This window comes from Rhagoletis pomonella, unplaced genomic scaffold (assembly GCF_013731165.1).
Source record: "Rhagoletis pomonella isolate Grant_MI unplaced genomic scaffold, Rhpom_1.0 Rhpom_scaffold_00002, whole genome shotgun sequence".
Lineage (NCBI taxonomy): Eukaryota > Metazoa > Arthropoda > Insecta > Diptera > Tephritidae > Rhagoletis > Rhagoletis pomonella.
In genome coordinates this window covers 87,970,033-87,990,549 of record NW_023458556.1, presented here as the reverse complement: position 1 = coordinate 87,990,549, position 20,517 = coordinate 87,970,033, and the positions used below count along the sequence as shown (strand labels likewise).

Sequence of the window (20,517 nt, the reverse complement as noted above, 5' to 3'; positions counted from 1 at the left end):
GATAACCTGGATCTACGCAATAAATACACCATAACGAATACAGCAGATTTAATCGAGAAAATGAAATCGTTGAAGATCAACAAAAACACTAAATTCGTATCATTCGACATCAAGGACCTTTACTCAACGATACCAACAATAGAAACCATAAAGACCGTACAAGAAATACTGATTGAAAGAATGACAAGAGAAGCTGCTACGGAAATAATAAACGCATTGAAGGTTACATTAAAACAGAACTACTTCCGGTTCAATAATAAGATATATAAACAGACGAACGGGTTGGGAATGGGTAATCCGACGTCAGCAATACTCATGGAAGTATTCATCAAACACTAGAAGGGAAATATATGGAAAACCTTTCCACCAACCTAGGAATAAAATTCTACGCGAGATATGTCGATGATGTAATATGTCTAATAGAGGGGAACAAAGAGAAGCAGATACTCGACTATCTCAACAAACAACACCAGAATATAAAATTCACTATGGAAACGGAACAGGAGAGAAAGATTAACTATCTGGATTTAACAATTAAAATAAACAATACCACGAGCAAGATAGAGTTCGAAACATACAGAAAACCAACAGCCACAGATACAATAATACACAACAGCTCGAACGATCCACAGCAACACAAAAATGTAGCACTTAGACAACTAATAACGAGGCTTGAAACGACCCCTCTAACAGAAGAAGACTACAAGAATGAACTGGATACAATATATGCCATTGCGCAAAATAACGGATATAAGAGAGGCCTGGTTGAAAAGTTAAGAAAGGACACAAAATCGAAACAGGGCAGAAAAGAAGAAAACAATAAAAAACTTTTGCAGTTCTAATTTACACGGGAAAGACGTCGTATAAACTTGCCAAATTCTTTCATAAGTACGACATTCAGACATCATTAAAAAAAAATAAACACTGTGGGACGAATATTGAAAGAGAAAATAAGCGAGGAAGACCAACTAGATAAATAGGGCGTTTACAAGTTAACCTGCGAGTGCCGATACAGCTACATAGGACAAACAAGACGAAATATAAGAACAAGGTATCGAGAACACATAAGGGATTATAATAAGAAAAAACGTAAACCAGAGGCTACAACAGAATCGAACTTCGCCAATCACATGATCAAAAGTAAATGCGCACCAATGAAGATTGGACAAACAACAGAATTTCTCCGTGTACAATATAAAGGACAAAGATTGAATATATTAGAAAATATGGAAATATATGTGACACGTAAAGTTAAAAGGGACCTACGGTCAGAAAAAGTCGGTTTTCACTTTTTCATCGACTCTTATAGTAAACGGGACGCTCTTTCCAATGCAATAAACCGCAGCTTTCTAGCTGCATTAGTTTTTTCATCAATTTCACGTCAAAGTTAGCTACTTTTAACAAAAAAAAGTACAAAAAAAAATCAAATCTGACAAACTATTCTGAAATTAATCAAATTCGCTTGAAACTCGTTACTCGGGTGTTTTGGGGTCGCTGATTACGAATCCGATGTTAGTTTTTCAAAATTCAAAATGGTGGATCCACATGAATTCGAAGAAATTTTACATTTTTTCCGCCATATTGGATTCGCCATTTTGAATTTTTAAAAACGAACATCGGATTCGTAATCAGCGACCCGGAAAACCCCAGAGGAACGAGTTTCAATCCATTAAAACGTTCAGAAGGATCAAAATCAACTTGGTAAACTTCAAAGTCGTTTTTCTCGAAATCGTTTTTTCTGAGCGTAGGTCCCTTTTAACTTTACGTGTCACATATAAACAGAAGACCTTCAAAGAACAAATAATAAATGAGCAAATAAATACTGTATCGGACGTACTGTTCGAACCTCTAAAACTACTGTACGAAAAGAAAAATGACAATAACAAAATATTAAGGATAGACATGGAAGTCAATATTTATAATATATACACATACATATGTCTAATCTGTAATCTTTATTTAATCAAGCAATTCGAGAGGAAGAAAGTGCGAAAGGCCGCAGTCGAAGAATATCAAAAATCAACAGTAATTTTTAACCCTTCAAACGTGCACATTATTATACTAAAATTAAATTGGCTTCTAAAAATTACGAGTGAAAGGTTAAAAATTGTGAGGATTTTTTTTAATTTGTTGAATCTTTGTGAGTTTTGCCCGAATTTGACTTTGACTTATATGGCGTATGTTATACAATAAGAGATATGTTTATAAAAAATTTGTGAAAAAATTTAACATTTAAATATTGTATGTAACTACATTCGTTAATAAATTCGGAACACATCAAGATAACCAACCGTTCAGCTATGGGCAAACTAAAAATGCAGACAGATAGTACTTTTTACGCTGATTTCAACTATATAAATACTATTTGGCGCAATTGAAAAGTAAAGAAGATGTAAGAGGTTAACATTTTTTTCGATATTTTAAAATATTAATATTTTCTAAACCACGTAACCGATTGTAAAAGTAATGACGTTAAAATAAAACCAATTAATCTATCTCCAAGTTAATATAAAAAATGTGTATGCTTGTTTATATATTTAAACCAAAAATGATAACAAAGAATTAAAATGTAAAATTTTTTTCGTAAAATAACCATTTTTAGAAAAAAGTGCATTAACAATGCTAAAGAGATGTATATAACTTAGAAAGTGCAAGTTTTTACCTTTAATATATACATATTTTATTATTATGATTTGCTATTGAGGTCTAAGAATTTAGTGATACCAAAATTAAAAGCATTTACAAGCAAGTGGCAAGTGTGAGGTGATATCATAGTTTCTTTTGCCCAGAACACCTTTCTGAGTAGGCGCACTTAGGGATTATTACCCCTCACTAAGTAGAATTCTCCTTTCTGTGTTGCCGAAGAAGGGGGGCTTAAGACCTTTTGCAGAGATAATTTGTCTGCGTAGGTGGCCTTCGGCCGCACTTAGGGATTATAACCCTCATGAAGTAGAATTTTCCTTCCCGTGTTGGCGAAGAAGGGGAGCTGAACACCTTTGGAGAGAACACCTTTCTGCGTAGGCGGCCTTCGGCCGCACTTGGGGATTATAACCCTCACTAAGTAGAATTCTCCTTTCTGTGCTGCCGAAGAAGGGTGGCTGAACACCTTTTGCAGAGAACACCTTTTTGAGTAGGCGGCCTACGGCCACACTTAGGGATTATAACCCTCACTAAGTAGAATTCTCCTTTCTGTGTTGCCGAATAAGGGGAGCTGAACACCTTTTGCCGGGAACACCTTTCTGCGTAGGCGGCCTTCGGCCGCACTTAGGGATTATAACCCTCACTAACAGGTCTATTCTGCACGTTACCGAAGATTTTGTAACCGGAAAATTGTATTACCAAAAAATGTTACCAGTTCTTGTCACCGCGATTCTAGGTACGGTGGTAATGCAGTTAAAATATTCATCAATTCAGCTATGAAGAATTTTGCAAATCCTGGCATTGCATATTTCACGGGGCAATAATTTGTTACCAGCTTAAGATGGTAACAAAATTTACCGGTTACAAGAGTACACAGAATGCGAAAAGGGTTTAAATCTTGACAGGAACTTTATTTACCGGTTACAAACTTTTTATTACCAGCGCAGAATAGACCTGTAAGTAGAGTTCTCCTTTCTGTGTTACCGAAGAAGGGGGCGGATATTTTCGCAGAACTTCTTCCACTATCACTGCAATTTCAAAACTCAAAAGCAAATCATAATATAATATGTATATTAAGTGCACTTTCTTAATAATATAAATTTTTTTATCATTAATTATGCACTTTTTCCAAAAAAGGTTATTTAATGAGAAAATTATAACATTTTTTTTGTTTTTTAATATTTTTGGCTTAAATATATAAACGAAAATACACGTTTTATATATCGACTTGAAGATAAATTAATTGTCTTTATTTTGACATCATTACCTTAAAATATTAATATTTTAAAATATCACGAATTTTTTTTTTTAACCTCTTATATCTTTCTTACTTTTCAATTGCGCCAAATAATATTTATATAGTTGAAATCAGCGTAAAAAGTGCTATCGATATGTATTTTTAGTTTTTCCATAGTTAAACGGTTGGTTATCTTGATGTATGCTATAAATTCAAGCAATTGTCTTAAAAAATTTGAGTTTTTTAATAGAATGATGCCAGTGCGCGGAATTTCGTGGTTGCCAATGGGAGAGACATAAATAGATGAGTTGGCATCCATGGTAGGAAGCCAATTTTTGATTCAACCAATCTCGTTTATAATTGCCTGATGTAAACACCGTATAATACAAATTATTTTCATTCTTTCGAATATAAAGGCTTAAAGGGTTCAAGTACTATACCGATAGTATCAAATTTCAATGTTTCGTTGCCGTTTGGGAGAGTGCCATTTGTGCTCTCGCTTTCTTTTTTTTTAATTTTTCCGTAAAGTACATTTTGAAGTTGGAGTATTGAGACGTGAGTAATCGATTTTTAATAAAGGAGTGGTCAAAAAGTAGATAACTAGCCAAAATTTGTTATAGCTTCTCAAAGGAAGAGTTAAGTGATATACATGTAAGTAAGACTATGCACATTATATTTCAAATATGCATTTTGAATTAAATCATTATGTTCGGTGTTTTCGGATTTAATTGTTTCTTTTAAAAATTTATGAAGAAAAGTTTAATTGGGGCAATGATTTTTAATGTTGAAAATGTTAATATGTCTACGGAGGAAGAAAGTCTACATTTTCAGTTCCTTTGTCTGGATGCATCGTCAATGAACCTACTGATGCAGATACGTATTGATGTATATATAAGTATGAATTCCCGGAAGATAAATTTGCATAAATACATAAATTTGTGTAACCGCTTATTAATTTTATTTTTTCTTGTAATGTAGATGAAATTTGAGGCCACCAGTGTCATGTTGTGTACACATTTTAATGGACACGCCCTTAGAAGGCATGAATTCCAGTAAAATTCAAGTAAAGTAGTAATACAGCACGAATCCAGGTTTAGAAAAGTTCATAAATTGGGGTGAGGTTGAAGCATACAAATTATAGTACTGGGCTTACATAGGCTGAGATTTTCAATAATGGACCATTTCCTATTAAAGGCAAAGTATAGCGAAATTTTATAGGGGTATTCTATGAGTCTTGCAAAGCCCTTGCATGGTGCACAGATTGCATGGTTAAAACCGGTTTTCGTATGGGACAGCTTTGCAAACTGTGCAATCCGTGCACCGTGCAAGGGCCTTGCAAGACTCAGAGAATACCCCTGATGAAATTCGCAGGGGGTGTTGAGGAAGTGCTTATTGACCGATATCTTCAACATTTTGTGTAGAAATGCTAAAAGTTTTAGGTAATTATCTATTTGGGCTTTCAACCCCTAAAATTTATCAATATTCTGGAAATGCGGTACCAATGGACGCGTCTGGACTCCAGTAATAAGAATTCGAAAGCGGAAGGTATTGGCTGCAATTTAGTTTGGCATCCCCGGATGCTATAAGGTAGCTATGGAACGGTAGAGGGAGTTCTCCTGATTGCAAATATGCATACTTTTAGCCGCAGCAGGCTTATAGTTTTTAAGTTATTTGTTGATAAAGTTTGTAAATTGAACTAACCTCTCGGCGCTATTTCTCACAATAAACACTCTATTTATGTACACACTTCGGCAAAATAGTTGCATTAAAATCCCGGCCTGAGATTTCCACTTCAATATACAATTCTTAATTAATTAATTAAGTAAAACGCGTTTATAAATATCTTCACAAACGTTTGCACATTTCATAAACAAGCAGAAATAACAATGGCTGACAGTAACACAAAATGTATGCTACCATACGTTAAAAAAAAAATACACCACAAATAAGTGCGTATAATTAGGGAGTATAAGTGTACAATACGTATGTACATACATTGCTCTTATTAAAAATTATAATATTAGGATCGATAGGGGTCTTACTCCTGATCATAACGGTATATTTTTTTTCGGGCGGAAATAATATTTACTGGTGTTATTGTAGTTCAAAAAGGTTCTGTTTATTGGCGCGTTTGCACCATAAACCGTTCTGCTTAGCCCAACCTTAAACGCACCAAACCGACGCAAACTACGGTTAGGAACCTAAAAATGGATTCTCTCAAGTAAGGCCGGGCACTCAATTTTTCTGAGATAATACCCAATAAAAATGATATAGCCTGAGAAGTTCTTCTCTTATGCAAAGTTGGTAGGCTAATTAGCCGACAACGGGACCAATATATGATGGCAATGGTGCAGCAAACCTTAGTGAACGTAAAGAAAAGCGTAAAAATACCTATTGCAACTTTTCTAAACGATTAATATGAACAGTATGACTCGGTCTCCAAATAAAGGCAGCATATTCCAATTGTGAACGCACAAACGCGGAATAGAGCATTTTAATAGTGTAAGAATCGGTGAACTCTGAAGAGTTCTGAAGAGAGCGCTTGAAGTTCAGCCGAGTCATTTATGCATATAATTTCAGAATATATTTTGAAGTCATCAGCAAACAGAAGAAAGCTAGGATTTGAAACACAGGAACTATTGTCATAAATAGTATGAAAAATAGTGTGCCCAAAATGCTGCCCTGTGGACTCCTGAGAGAGCAAAAAATGGCTTATGGGCTGTTTTTGCTTACGGGTAAAAGCACATTTAGCTCTAAATGCTACTGTTGTTGTTGTACTCTACTCTAAATGTTCATTTATCCACTTCTGTGGCTCCCGATCAGGAACTGCTTGAAGAGCATTATATTGTGCTCCTTTACAGGGAGCATTTGCGCCTCGCCGGTGTTCAGGCGACATCAGGAGGCATCCTGTCGCTGTCCTGAGTGCGGTGTTCTGTACAGTCTGTAGCTTCGTCCACTGCGTCCTACTAGTCCCTGGCGACCACACTGGCGCTGCGTAGTTCAAAACCGGCCGGCCTATTGCCTTGTATGTTGCCAGCAACGTTTCTTTGTCTTTGCCCCAAGTACTGCCGGCTAGCGACTTGAGGACCTTGTTGCGGCTCTGTACTTTATTGACAATAGCGGTTGAGTGCGCAGAGAAGGACAGCAGGCTGTCGAATGTTACTCCGAGTATTTTGGGGTTATTCACCGTCGGAATTGGTGTGTCATCGACGTGAATCCCCAGCGGTAGCCTGACCTCCTTCGTCCAGGTTGTGAACAGGGTCGCGGAGGATTTCGTAGGGGAGAGGGCTAGACACTTTGCAGTGAAGAAGCGAGAAAGTTCGGAGAGATACCCGTTTACTTTCGAACACAGGTCATCAATTCCATTCCCAGTCGCCATGATCGAGCAATCGTCGGCATAAGAGACAATCGAGACTCCCTCTGGTGGTTGAGGGAGCTTTGAAATGTAAAAGTTAAACACTAGCGGGGAAAGGACACCACCCTGAGGAACCCCCTGTTTTATTTTTCGCTGCTTACTCGTTTTGTCTCTAAACATTACCGACGAATGTCGATCACTCAGATAATTTGCCGACCGCCGTTTGAGCCTCTGTGGGAGAGAGGAGGCCTCTATATCTTCTAGTAGCGTGGAATGGCAGACGGTGTCAAACGTCTTTGACAAGTCCAACGCTACTAGAATCGTTCTCTCACAGGGACGGTTTCGGTTAAAGCCATGAGTTATCTGAGTGTTTATGGCGTTAAGTGCTGTTGTTGTACTGTGCACTTTACGGAAACCATGCTGATGCTTCGCTGGGGTCAGGTGGTTTTAGAAGTACGGGAGTAGCAAGGCCTCGAGTGTCTTCGCTACCGGGGAAAGGAGTGTTATAGGACGATAGGAATCTCCTTTGTTGGCAAGTTTCCCCGGTTTGAGCAGTAGGACCACTCTCCCCACCTTCCAGGATGATGAGAGTGGCCATAGACAAATTGAGTACCTCCGTTAGGTACGCTACCCCCGCAGGTCCCAAATTTTTCAGCTTCAGCATGCATATTCCGCCGGGACCCATGGCTTTGGAGGCTTTCGCCTTCCCGATGGCCACCTGAACTTCACCGCAAGTGAAAGCAAGGGGGGCACAGGTTGTTGGCAGTTTGTGCAGCCTTCTGGTCACTCGACGCTTGGCTTTGTCCACCGGAGGATGCAGTATGAACTGACGGCTAAAATAGCTCGCGCATCGCTCCGGGTCCGACGAGGCATGGTCGCCGAAGGAAATTTCGACTGTGTCGTCGTGCTTCGTCGGATTAGACAATGACCTCACGGTTGACCAAAGCTTGCTCACACCAGAGGAGAAATTACAGGTCTTCAGATGCTCCTCCCACTTCTTCCGCTTATGTACGTTTACTAGTTGCCGAATCTCCGCGTTGAGATCCCTGATACGGGGATCTCCGTGATCGGCCTGACGAAGGCTCATCGGCTAGAACAGCCGCTTCGGCAGGGAAGTTTGGACGTGGGTCCGATATACATCCTGCCGGTATGAAGCGAGCTGCAGCAGCAGTGACAGCCCTGCGGAACCTACGTTCACCGAGATGGACGTCGGTTGGTGTGGGGAGCGCTGTGAAGGTGTTTTCGGTAAAACTTTACAGCTTTAGAAAAGTTGATATAGGTCCGGTGTTTGGCGGAGGCAAAGTCGGTTGGTTCATCTATCGAGATGACTATGGGTAGGTGGTCTGATGCTAGAGTCAGCATAGGTCGCCATGTTATGCTGTTTATCAGACCAGCGCTGACTATTGTGATGTCTGGCGAGCTACTGCAGTTACCCATAATCCTGGTGGGTGCGTCGTCGTTCATTGTGCAGAATGTCGAATCGTTGTTGTTGTTGTAGCGGCACTACTAAGCCCCGCCTGTTTCGGGTCAACTTTTAATCATTATCGTCAAGCTCAACTAACGGTAGGCCCAGGAAACGAGCTGTTTCGATGGGGTCGGACCAAAGGGAGTGAGGTGTTAGTTGAGTCGGATTGAGCTGGCATGTGAAGAGGTGGTTGGTGTCGTGTGGGGAGTCTCCACATGCCGGGCACTCATTTGGGATGTTTGGGTCGAGTCTGGACAGGTAGCTGTTTAGGCGGCTACAATATCCAGACCGTAACTGAGCCAGGGTAACGCGGGTCTCTCTAGGTAACTGAAGCTCCGTCTCTTCCACAGGTGGTGATTGGGCTCCGATAACGACATTCCTAGGCCGGGAGTCGAGGTAGGTGGAGACAGACTCCCTATGAATGTCGTTAATCGCTCGTCTGTACGTCATTGGGTCCAGTGGTTGGTCTGTGTAGGTCTGGACTGCGTCCTTGTACATGAATAGGTGCCCCCTGACGTGCCTGGGCGGAGGCTCCTCCTCCAGCAGTGGTCTGTTGGGGTGTTCACTTCTGTGACACCCCACAAGAAACTGCTTACAGAGCATCTTGTTGTGTTCCCTTACGGGGAGCACTTGGTCCTCACTGTGTGGGTGATGCTCAGGCGTCATCAGAAGGCACCCAGTCGCTGTCCGGAGTGCGGCGTTCTGACAAGTCTGTAGCTTCGTCCACTGCGTCCAACTAGTCCCCGGCGTCCAAACTGGCGCAGCATAATTTAGAACCGGCCGGCCAATTGCCTTGTATGTTGCCAACAACGTTTCTTTGTCTTTGCCCCAAGTGCTGCCGGCGAGCGACTTGAGGACCTTGTTGCGGCTCTGTACTTTGTTGACAACTGCGGTTGTGTGCGCGGAGAAAGAGAGCAGGCTATCAAAGGTAACCCCTAAAATTTTCGGGTTGTTCACCGTCGGTATTGGTGTGCCGTCGACGTGAATGCCTAATTCAAGCCTGACCTCCTTCGTCCAGGTGGTGAAGAGGGTCGCCGTTGATTTCGTTGGGGAGAGGGTTAGGCTCCTTGCAGTGAAGAAGCGAGAAAGGTTGGAGAGATAGCCGTTTACTTTTGAGCAGAGGTCATCAATTCCATTCCCAGACGCCAAAATCGTCATCAGCGTACGAGATCAGGGAAACTCCTTCAGGTGGCTGGGGGAGTTTCGAGATATAGAAGTTAAAAAGTAAGGGGGAGAGAACACCACCCTGTGGAACCCCTTGTTTTATTCTTCTAGGTTTCGAGGTTTGATCTCTGAAGATTCCTGATGATTGCCGACCACTCATATAATTCGCCGACCATCGCTTCAGTCCCTGTGGGAGAGAGGAGGCCTCAATGTCTTCTAGCAGCGTGGAATGGCAGACGGTGTCAAACGCCTTTGACAAGTCCAGCGCTACTAGGACAGTTCTCTCACAGGGGCGGTTTCGATTTAGGCCGCGGGTTATCTGGGTGTTTATGGCGTTAAGTGCTGTTGTTGTGCTGTGCACTTTACGGAAGCCATGCTGATGTTTCGCTGGGGTTAGGTGGCAGGTGAAGTATGGGAGCAGCAGGGCCTCAAGTGTCTTCGCGACCGGGGAAAGGAGCGTTATCGGGCGATAAGAGTCTCCTCTGTTGGCGGGCTTCCCCGGTTTCAGCAGTGGGACCACTCTCCCTGATTTCCACACATCAGGAATGATGAGAGTGGTCATAGACAAATTGAGGACCTCCGTGAGGTATGCTACCCCCACAGGCCCCAAATGTTTCGACATCAGCATACAGATTCCGTCGGGTCCAATGGCTTTGGAGGCTTTCGCCTTCCCGATGGCCCCCTTTACTTCACCGCTGGTGAAAACAAGTGGTGCATCGTTTTTGGGCAGTTTGTGCAGCCTCCTGGTCACTCGACGTTTGGCCTTGTCTACCGAAGGATGCAGTGTGAATTGCCGACTGAAATAGTTCGCGCATTTCTTCGGGTCCGATGAGGCGTGACCTTCGAATGAAATTTCCACTCTGTCATCACGCTTCGTCGGGTTGGACAAGGACCTCACGGTTGACCAGAGCTTACTCACACCAGAGGTGAAGTTACAGGCCTTCAAGTGCTCTTCCCACTTTGTCCGCTTGCGTTGATTTACCAGTTGCCGAATCTCCAAATTAAGTTCCCTCAAGCGAGGGTCCCCGGGGTCGACCTGGCGTAGGTGGTCACGCTCATTTGCTAGTACAGCTGCTTCAGCCGGGAAATTTGGGCGGACTTCCGCGATGCGTCCGGACGGTATGAAGCGAGCTGCTGCGGCTGTGACTACCTTGCGGAACTGGCGTTCGCCAGCATGTACGTCTGTGGGTGTGGGGAGGGCGGCGAAGCTGCTCTCGGTAACTTCCGCGAAGCCGTTCCAATCAGCTTTGTTGAAGTTGGTGTAGGTTCGGTGATCCGCGGGAGCAAAGTCGGTGGGCTTATTGATCGAGATGATTATGGGCAGATGGTCTGATGCTAACGTTAGCATAGGTCGCCATGATATGCTATTTATCAGACCAGCGCTAGCAATTGTTAGGTCTGGCGAGCTGCTGCAGCTGCCCAACATCCTGGTGGGGGCGTCGTCATTCATGGTGCAGAATGTCGAATCGTCTATCTGCTCAGCCAAACTGTTTCCCCTCCGATCATTGGCCAGGCTTGAGTGCCAAAGATCGTGGTGCGCATTGAAGTCACCTACTACCAATCGGTTTTCGCCTCTGAGTAGCGCACCTATGTCAGGGAGATATCCAGCCGGGCAGCAGGTGACAGGGGGTATGTACACGTTAAATATTTCGAGCTCGACATCGCCTGACCGGACAGCTATGCCCTGACATTCTAGGGTAGTGTCCCTTGGGTCGATGTCTTCTTCGATTAGCCGATACTGCACTGTGTGGTGTAGAATGAACGCTAGTCCACCACCATTATCTCGCTCGCAATCTTTACGGAGCACATTGTAGGCGGCGCAACCCAACAGAGTTGAGTTGCTGTGCAACTTCGTTTCTTGGACCGCAGCTATCAATATGCCGTGCCGACCCATGAAGACTGCTATCTCCTCAATCTTGCTCTGGAGTCCGTTGCAGTTGAGTTGGAGTACGTTCATGTGCCTTGGGAGGCTGGTCGCGATACGGGGGGTCAGAGAAGTGTGGGGCCTACCTTGGGCCTGTTGCGCCTGACGCAGTTGCTGTTGCAGCCTGATGGTAGGTGACTGCGATATGGGCGTTGTTGTCTGCGTCGGCGGTGCACTACAGCAAGGGGCGCTGTAGTTTGTAGTCCATTCGCGAGTGGTGCGTAGACCAGAACATAGCCGGAAGTGGCACCAGCCAAGGCATGTGTTGCATTTGACTGATGTCACATTCCGGTATATTCTGTTCTGGCACACGGAGCAGATGGTGTGGGCAACCAGTAGCTGCTGGTTTGCTCGCGCTCGCGAGTGGGACCGGCCGGTAGGTTGTGTGGGAGGGGTGTGTTGGGAGGTTTGCTGTTGCTCAGGGGAGCTTCTAGGGCCGTGCAGGCTCTTCGGGTGCTAGGTCGCACCCGTGCATTACGCGAGTGGGTAGCCGTGGAGGCTGATTGTGCCATTTGGCTTGAGCAACAGGGAGCCACAAAGTTTGTGGTCCACTCCCGGTGAGACCTAAGGCCAGAGCAGGTTCTTAGGTGACTCCACCCGTTGCAGGAGTTGCACCTAACCGAAGTGGAGTTCGGGTGGAGTCGATTCTGGCAAACACAGCAGAAGTAAATTTCAGGTCCGGGGTTGGGCTCTACGCCCGCCCGGAGAAGAAGGATGCGGAGCAATCCGGCTGCAAGGTATTGCTCCATGGACGGATAATGATTAATGGGTATCGCCGATCTAGACGGGGTTAGATCGCCGAAACAACAGCCCTTGGTCGGGTGAAACCCGAGTCATTCCGGTACGTAGAACCGGCTGTCGTGGGAATGATCTATCTGCTCAGCCAAGTCTGTTCCCCTACGATCGTTTGACAGGCTTGAGTGCCAAAGATCGTGGTGCGCATTAAAGTCACCTACTACCATACGGTTTTCACCTCTGAGGAGCGCACCTATATCAGGGTGATATCCTGCCGGGCAGCAGGTGACAGGGGGTATGTATATGTTAAATATTTCGAGCTCGACATCGCCTGACCGGATAGCGATGCCCTGACATTCTAGGGTGGTATCCCTGCGGTCGATGTCTGCTTGGATAAGACGATACTGCACGGTGTGGTGCGTGATGAACGCTAAGCCACCACCATTATCTCGCTCGCGATCTCGACGGTGCACGTTGTACCCGGCGCAATTCAACCAAGTTGAATTGCTGTGCAACTTCGTCTCTTGGACCGCAGCTATCAATATACCATGCCGACACATGAAGACGGTTATCTCCTCAATCTTGCTCTGTAGCCCGTTGCAGTTAAATTGAAGGAGCTTCATGTGGTTCGGGAGACGTGTCGTGATGTGGGGTGTAAGTGAAGTGTATGTTCTTGCCGCCGTTGGCTGTGTGTGCTGCTGTGGTGATTGCCGCCCTGTGGTGGTGGCGGGGGGCGTCGCAATTGGGGTCTGCGACCGAGCAGCCCAACACGGGCCCTCGAAGTTCCCAGTCCAATCTCGCGTGGTACGCAGACCTGACTGATGTCACATTACGGAATATCCTGGTCTGACATACCGTGCAGATTGTAGGGGGAACCAGGAGTTGTTGGCGGCGGCGTGTGGGTGGTGGTGCGGTTGTGTGTGTTATGTGGTCTGTAGTGGATGTGGTACGGTCTGTGGTGTTATTATGTTGTTGTGTTGTGGTGACTGTGTGAGGCTGCTGTGTGAGTGTGTGAGGCTGCTCGGGCGGACGGTGGTTAGCCGTGGAGGCTGCTCTGTTTGAGCAACAGGGGGCCGGCATACACAGCAGGTGTAGGTTTCTGGCCCTGGGTTTGACTCGATGCCAGCCCTGAGGAGGAGAATACGTAGTGAATGTAGCCCTATGGACGGACAACTTCTAAGATACTTCGCCGACCTAAACGGGGTTAGATCGCCGAAACAACAGCCCTTGGTCGGGTAAAACCCGAGTCATTCCGGTACGTAGAACCGGCTGTCGTGGGAATTTCGCCTTTGTCGAGAATTTCGCTTTTAAATTGTCCTCTAAAATTTCAAACTTTGTTTACGTATATAGATTTCAAAGCCAACAAGCTTGTTTTTTTCTCGGGTACAATTACTTGTCCAATAAGCCGTGGTGCGGAGCATGGTACAATAATTACACGTATTGTCTTCCCAGAGAGTTTTGCTTCGTAGTGAAATAAAAAGGTGACATCAGAAGCTGTTTTTGTACTATTTGTTGACGCTCATACTCCGGTCATGTATTTGAGGTTAGTAGAAAAGGGAATATTTTGGTACCCCTTACTACTTGTTTAGTACTTTATTAAAATCGTAGTACTGGAGTAACAATAAATCAGCAATTAATTATTATTTAATTAATGAAACATAGAACAATAATTATTAGACATTAGGGCGCCATACGATAATTTTTATTGTCGGAAATCCGAAAAGAAAAAAGAAAATCTTGTCTATTATTTTTAAAATATTTATTTTTAATTTGGTAAAGGACTAAAAAACTTTTGGAAGCAAACATGTTTTGGTATGTGTTGATCCCTACTTATCCATTTTATATTCCCTCTTATCGGCTAGGAAATAATGCTTCAGGCGAGAGTTGAAAGCTGAAAGAGAACTTGATGAACAAGAGAGAAACACCATTTATCGCTGGGTATTTTCAAGTTTTATTGAATGTTTTATGTGCATATTTTTTAGTTTTAGATGTTTATTAAATGTACATGTTTTTCGAATTTATAATGCATTGGCCTTGCTAGTTTACATGTTTACTTCAGAGAATTTTGGAGTCATAAATATTTCTGACCTCGCCAATGCACTATATGTATATGATTTCTAATTGTTATTACAACGTCGTTTGTTGTTTAAAAATTTCATGCGGAAATACAACCTGCATGTGAAAAACTTTTTCTTTACTGTTTCTGGCAAATCAACCAGCTCGGATTTTTTAAGCATCGTTGCCATGAGACCTCTGCCACAATATATTTTGGCCCCATTCACGTCATGAAATATTTTTTTCCAGACCTTTAACTTTTAGACGAATTGAGCGCTCGGCTTCACCAGCCCACCCCTTGATAACTTGTGCACCCAAGTAAATGTTTGGTCTTGGGACCGAATACCATCGAGGTGGAGTTTTCGAATGATGTAACCACCCAGATGCTCAACCGCGTCTTCGTGGTATTGGTCCATATCATCATTTCATCTACGCTAGGTTTACGTAAACCTAGCTGACCCACACACTTTTGCCAATTTCTAGGAAACCAATGGAGCTACTAAATTTGTTTAAGTGGCGTTGAAGAATACCCAAAAGACACCTAATTCCTGCATATATGTATTTCGAAATTTTGAAACAAAAATTTAAAGGTTGTTCAGCTAGGTTAACAGCGCTAAGCTAGCTGAAAAAACACATTTTTGCGAATTTCTCGGAAACCAATGGGGCTACTAAATTAGTTTTAGTGGTGTTGTAGAACACCTAAAAGACACCTAATTCCAGCATATATTTGGAAAATTTAAAACCTAAATTTAAAGATGGGTCAGCTAGGTTTACGTAAACATTTTTGCCAATTTCTGGGAAACCAATGGAGCTACTAAATTAGTTTTAGTGGCGTTGAAGAACACCCAAAATACACCTAATTCCTGCATATATGTATTTCGAAATTTTGAAGCAAAAATTTTAAGGTTGTTCAGCTAAGTCAACAGCGCTAAGCTAGCTGAAAAACACATTTTTGCGAATTTCTCGGAAACCAATGGAGCTACTAAATTAGTCTTAGTGGCGTTGAAGTACACCCAAAAGACACCTAATTCCAGCATATATTTGGAAAATTTAAAACCTAAATTTAAAGATGGGTCAGCTAGGATTACGTAAACATTTTTGCAAATTTCTGGGAAACCAATGGAGCTACTAAATTAGTTTTAGTGGCTTTGAAGAACACCCAAAAGACACCTAATTCCTGCATATATGTATTTCGAAATTTTGAAACAAAAATTTAAAGGTCGTTCAGCTAGGCCAAAGCGCTAAGCTAGCTGAAAAACAAATTTTTGCGAATTTCTCGGAAACCAATGGAGCTACTAAATTAGATTTAGTGGCGTTGAAGAACACCTAAAAGACACCTAATTCCTGCATATATGTATCTCGAAATTTTGAAACAAAAATTTAATGGTTCAGATAGGTTAAGCGCTAAGCTAGCTGAAAACACAAATTTTTGCGAATTTCTCGGAAACCAATGGAGCTACTAAATTAGTTTTAGTGGCGTTGAAGAACACATAAAAGACACCTAATTCCAGCATATATATGGAAAATTTAAAACCTAAATTTAAAGATGGGTCAGCTAGCAGCACACATTTTTGCGAATTTCTCGGAAACCAAAACTAAATTACATTTAGATTAGATTTAGTTTAATTACAGCATATATTTGGAAAATTTAAAAATTAAATTTAAAGATGGGTCTGCTAGGTTTACGTAAACCTAGCTGAACCACACATTTTTACGAATTTCTCCGAAACCAATTTAGCTACTAAATTAGGTTTAGTGGCGTTGAAGAACACCTAAAAGGCACCTAATTCCTGCATATATGTATTTCGAAAATTTAAAACAAAAATTGAAAGGTTGTTTAGCTGGGTTAACAGCGCTAAGCTAGCTGAAAAACAAATTTTTGCGAATTTCTCGGAAACCAATGGATCTACTAAATTAGTTTTAGTGGCGTTAAAGAACACCTAAAATACACCTAATTCCAGCATATATTGGGAAAATTTAAAACCTAAATTTAAAGATGGTTCAGCTAGGTTTACGTAAACCTAATTCCTAGCTAATTTTTATTGATTTTTGACGACTTGGGTCTGCTAGGTTTACGGATGTGCTCTCATTGCACCAAAGACGTGCTCCACTGCATCCTGGTTGAGGCGGTAAGTGAGGATATACCTCCTTCCATACCTCTCTTGGACATACTGGAACAAACCTTTTAGTGATGCATTGGTCATCAGAACACCTTTTTGGCAAGACAAAAGTGTAGTGAAACCGCGCCCTCACATTCAATGCCAACCAATTCATGGACTCTTAAATGGAGTTTTGCGGCACCAAGTCCAGCCCATATGGTTTCCTTGCCGGATTGCACTGCGGAGTCCTCAGCTTGCTGTTGAGAAGGTCGAACCAGTTGTCGATGACTTCAATAAAGTCTGCTGTCTCGAGCGGATTTGTCAGTTGTGAACCCATTACATATCAACGTCTTATTGCACTGGCAGTGCTATGCGATAGTAATTTTGCCGCAAGTTTCACTTTTTGTCGACCATCGCGCTGATCAGTGAGGACATTGACGTACATCTCATAACTTGGTCTATCGTTTCTGCGCATATTTGTTTGTTTTGGAAAATATACCCGTTGTCCAGGAAATGGTTCCGAAGTAATTTCAAAAGGTGAGGCGCGTCTGCAAAGACTAAAACTTTGTCACCGTCACCGCTTGGACTCGAAAACCATGTCTTTTCTGTATGAATAAAATAGTAAAAAAATTATTATTAATTATTACAATTAATGAAAGCACGTAATTGTTTTAATTACTAATAGTAATGCAAATTTAACAGCTCTAATTTTATAATTACCCGTGGACACGTTAACGCTACGCGCACACTGCAGCCGGCATTGGCCGAATTGTGCTCGGCCGATATCGGCTATATGCGGCGATATGAATAAACCCTTGTGATTATATGAGCGCTCTCACACATAAACCGATAACCGAACCGACATCGGCCGTTGACGTCCATCAGTGACGATAAATTCAAACATGTTTGTTTTTCTCGCCCGATGTCAGGTGAAAAGTACCAAAATGGACTGCGAAAAATTAACTTATTGGGTGCAAAACAAAAAAATTACCTATAAAATCACATGTTTAGAGTATGTCAATTAAATTTTATCAAAATTTTCACTGCTTACAAAATCTAAATGAAAACTAGATTTGTGCTTACAAATACGGTCGGCAAATAATCTGGTTAAGTGTGCGCATCAGTTCGGACGGTCAAATTGTTCGTCAAATTGTTGTTATTCTTTCCTAAGAGCTCGGTTGGCACTTCCCAGTATCGGATACGATGCCACCGACAGGATAGCCTGCATTTTCTAACTGGGAAATTAGGCCTTCCAGAACGCTTTTTGTCATCTTGGAGTCGAAAGCGTAAAAATCGGGTTGTTTCCAAGATTGCTTGAGTCCTCTTGCTATAACCATTTGCACCTATCTTGCAGGCTTCCTCACCGTGTCCATAAATGATGGGGCAACTGCCATCTCGTCGAAGACAATGAGGCACACTCTGTCGGCTAGCTCCATATTCGTGCTTGCCGCGTGCATTTCGTTTAAAACGAATTTTAAAATGCCGTCGTGAAACTTCAGTGCTGAAGCCATTTCGACAAAGTGGACGCCGAGGGCAACGGTAAACCCTTACGGAGCAAATGGTTGTATGCCCTAGGACCTGCTGCATGTAATGGTATTGCCCACGCGATATCTTCATAAATATACCCGATGTATGTTTTTGGCAGGGTTTCCTAACGGACTTGATATTCTGTGAAATTCAAGTTGATACCACTTCTGAAAGCTTTCAACTCGTTGGCTTCTTTCAACTGCGCAGCCACCTGCTCTTTTAGCATTGTGATTTGCGCTTTTAAATCTAAATTTTCAAGTTGCATCGCAACAGTGAGCTCAAGACTATAAAAATATAAATATGTTGGCATTAATATTTCTTTATATGTATGCATTTTTTTTCATACTCGGTTTGTGTTGAAGCATCCTTTTTTGAAGTGATTATGGGAACTGGTGCTTTCCAAGAGGATAAATATTCCACCCTCATCGGGATGGCATCCTTTCGCAACCTTTTGCGTTTAGCACCAGGTTCCATATCGAAGTCACATTTGTCAAAATGTAATTCGCAAACTCTAGAGTTGGGTTTAAGTTCAACACACCCGGCCTCACTCCATTTTTTTCTGTTAATTTCTTCTGCGGAACTTGAAAACGACTTACCCCTGCACTTGGCCATGTCGTATGGCACAAAGCACAAGGTACTATTGACATATTCTCATTCCCACGACAGCCGGTTCTACGTACCGGAATGACTCGGGTTTTACCCGACCAAGGGCTGTTGTTTCGGCGATCTAACCCCGTTTCGGTCGGCGAAGTATCTCAGAAGTTGTTCGTCCATAGGGCTACATTCGCTACGTTTTCTTCTACTCAGGGCTGGCATCGAGTCAAACCCAGGGCCAGAAACCTACACCTGCTGTGTATGCCAGAGACGACTACACCACAACTCCACCTCAGTCAAGTGCAATGCTTGCGAGGGGTGGAGTCACCTCAGAGTGTGCTCAGGACTACGGACACATCGGCAGTGGACCACGGCGTTTGTGGCCCCCTCCACGGCTAACCCCAGTCCACCTGAGCAGTCCCACACAAACACCACAGCACAACAACATAACACAATAGACCACACCACAACCACGACAGACCACAGAGCACACCCAACCGCACCACCACCCACACGCCGCCGCCAACAACTCTTGGTTCCTCCTACAATCTGCACGGTATGTCAGACCAGGATATTCCGTAATGTGACATCAGTCAAGTGCAACACCTGCCTTGGCTGGTGCCACTTTAGGGCATGTTCAAGTCTGCGCACCACGCGAGACTGGACGAGGAACTTCGAGGGCCCGTGTTGCGCTGCACAGTCGCAAACCTCAACCGCGACGCCACCCACCACCACCCTAGGGCGGCAACCACCTCAGCAGCGCACACAGCCAAATGGCGACACGACCACACACATCTCTCACACCCCGCATCACCACACGTCTCCCGAACCACATGAAGCTCCTTCAATTTAACTGCAACGGGCTTTAGAGCAAGATCGAGGAGATAACCGCCTGGGAAGGCATGGTATACTGATAGCTGCGGTCCAAGAGACGAAGTTGCACAGCAATTCAACATTGTTAGTGGTTGACACGAACTCGTAAAGAAATTTCTGTACGAAAAATAAAGAAAATTCTGAAAAAAGTCTGCAAGAAATTCTTCACATAGCAGCATTCTTCCGAAATTTCGTAAAAGAATGGAAGTGTGCGTAATTTATTTCATTTTAGAAAATTCGGCAAAAAATCGGATGGGATCTTTCCGAATTCTTTAAAATTTCTTTACGATTCAGAATACTCTGAAAAAATGGTTTGCAGGGTTTTCACAATTGTTGTTTGAGATTAAAAATAAGAATGTGTGTGTGAGCCTGAGGTCGAATTTTAAAATTATATTGCTGGCAAACGTCAGACTGCCTCTCAATGATTTTACCTTATAATGTTTTTTATCATGCCTGTCATTATTGTACCATGATGTGGAGGCATGGTACGATAATTACAGGTATTGTCTTCCCAGAGAGTTTTGCTTCACATCGAAATTCGTGCTCCCTATTTTCATTTTGACGCAGTTCAATGTTGATTCTTTTACTTTTATTTGGCTTTCCCTTTTGTTTTCACTCAATTTTATTTTTATAATTCTTCAAAACAAAAAAAAAAACGTTTGAAATGAAGTGATCCAGGATGCAATAATGAAAGGTGTTGTACGTTGTGACAGCTCGAAATCGAACTACCTTAGGTCAATATTGTATTTTGGAAGTACAAGAAAAACGGGAAGAAAAAAAGCCCTTTAGTTGAAAAAGTACTAAATTTTATGCCTTCTCAACAGCGTTCCGATTATCTGAATAGGTATA

General features: G+C 42.8%; 1 protein-coding gene across 2 annotated transcripts in view; it reads left to right on the top strand.

The window, feature by feature from the left end:
• The first annotated feature begins 4,371 nt into the window (after window positions 1-4,371).
• The window catches only part of LOC118734143 (thymosin beta), an 86,353-nt gene continuing 70,207 nt past the window's right edge, over window positions 4,372-20,517 (top strand). The window contains exon 1 of one of the 2 annotated variants that reach the window (XM_036463853.1): window positions 4,372-4,528. The gene's annotated coding sequence lies outside the window, so the exon portion shown is untranslated. The remainder of the gene's footprint in view (window positions 4,529-20,517) is intronic. The other variant, XM_036463852.1, reaches the window with a different exon arrangement.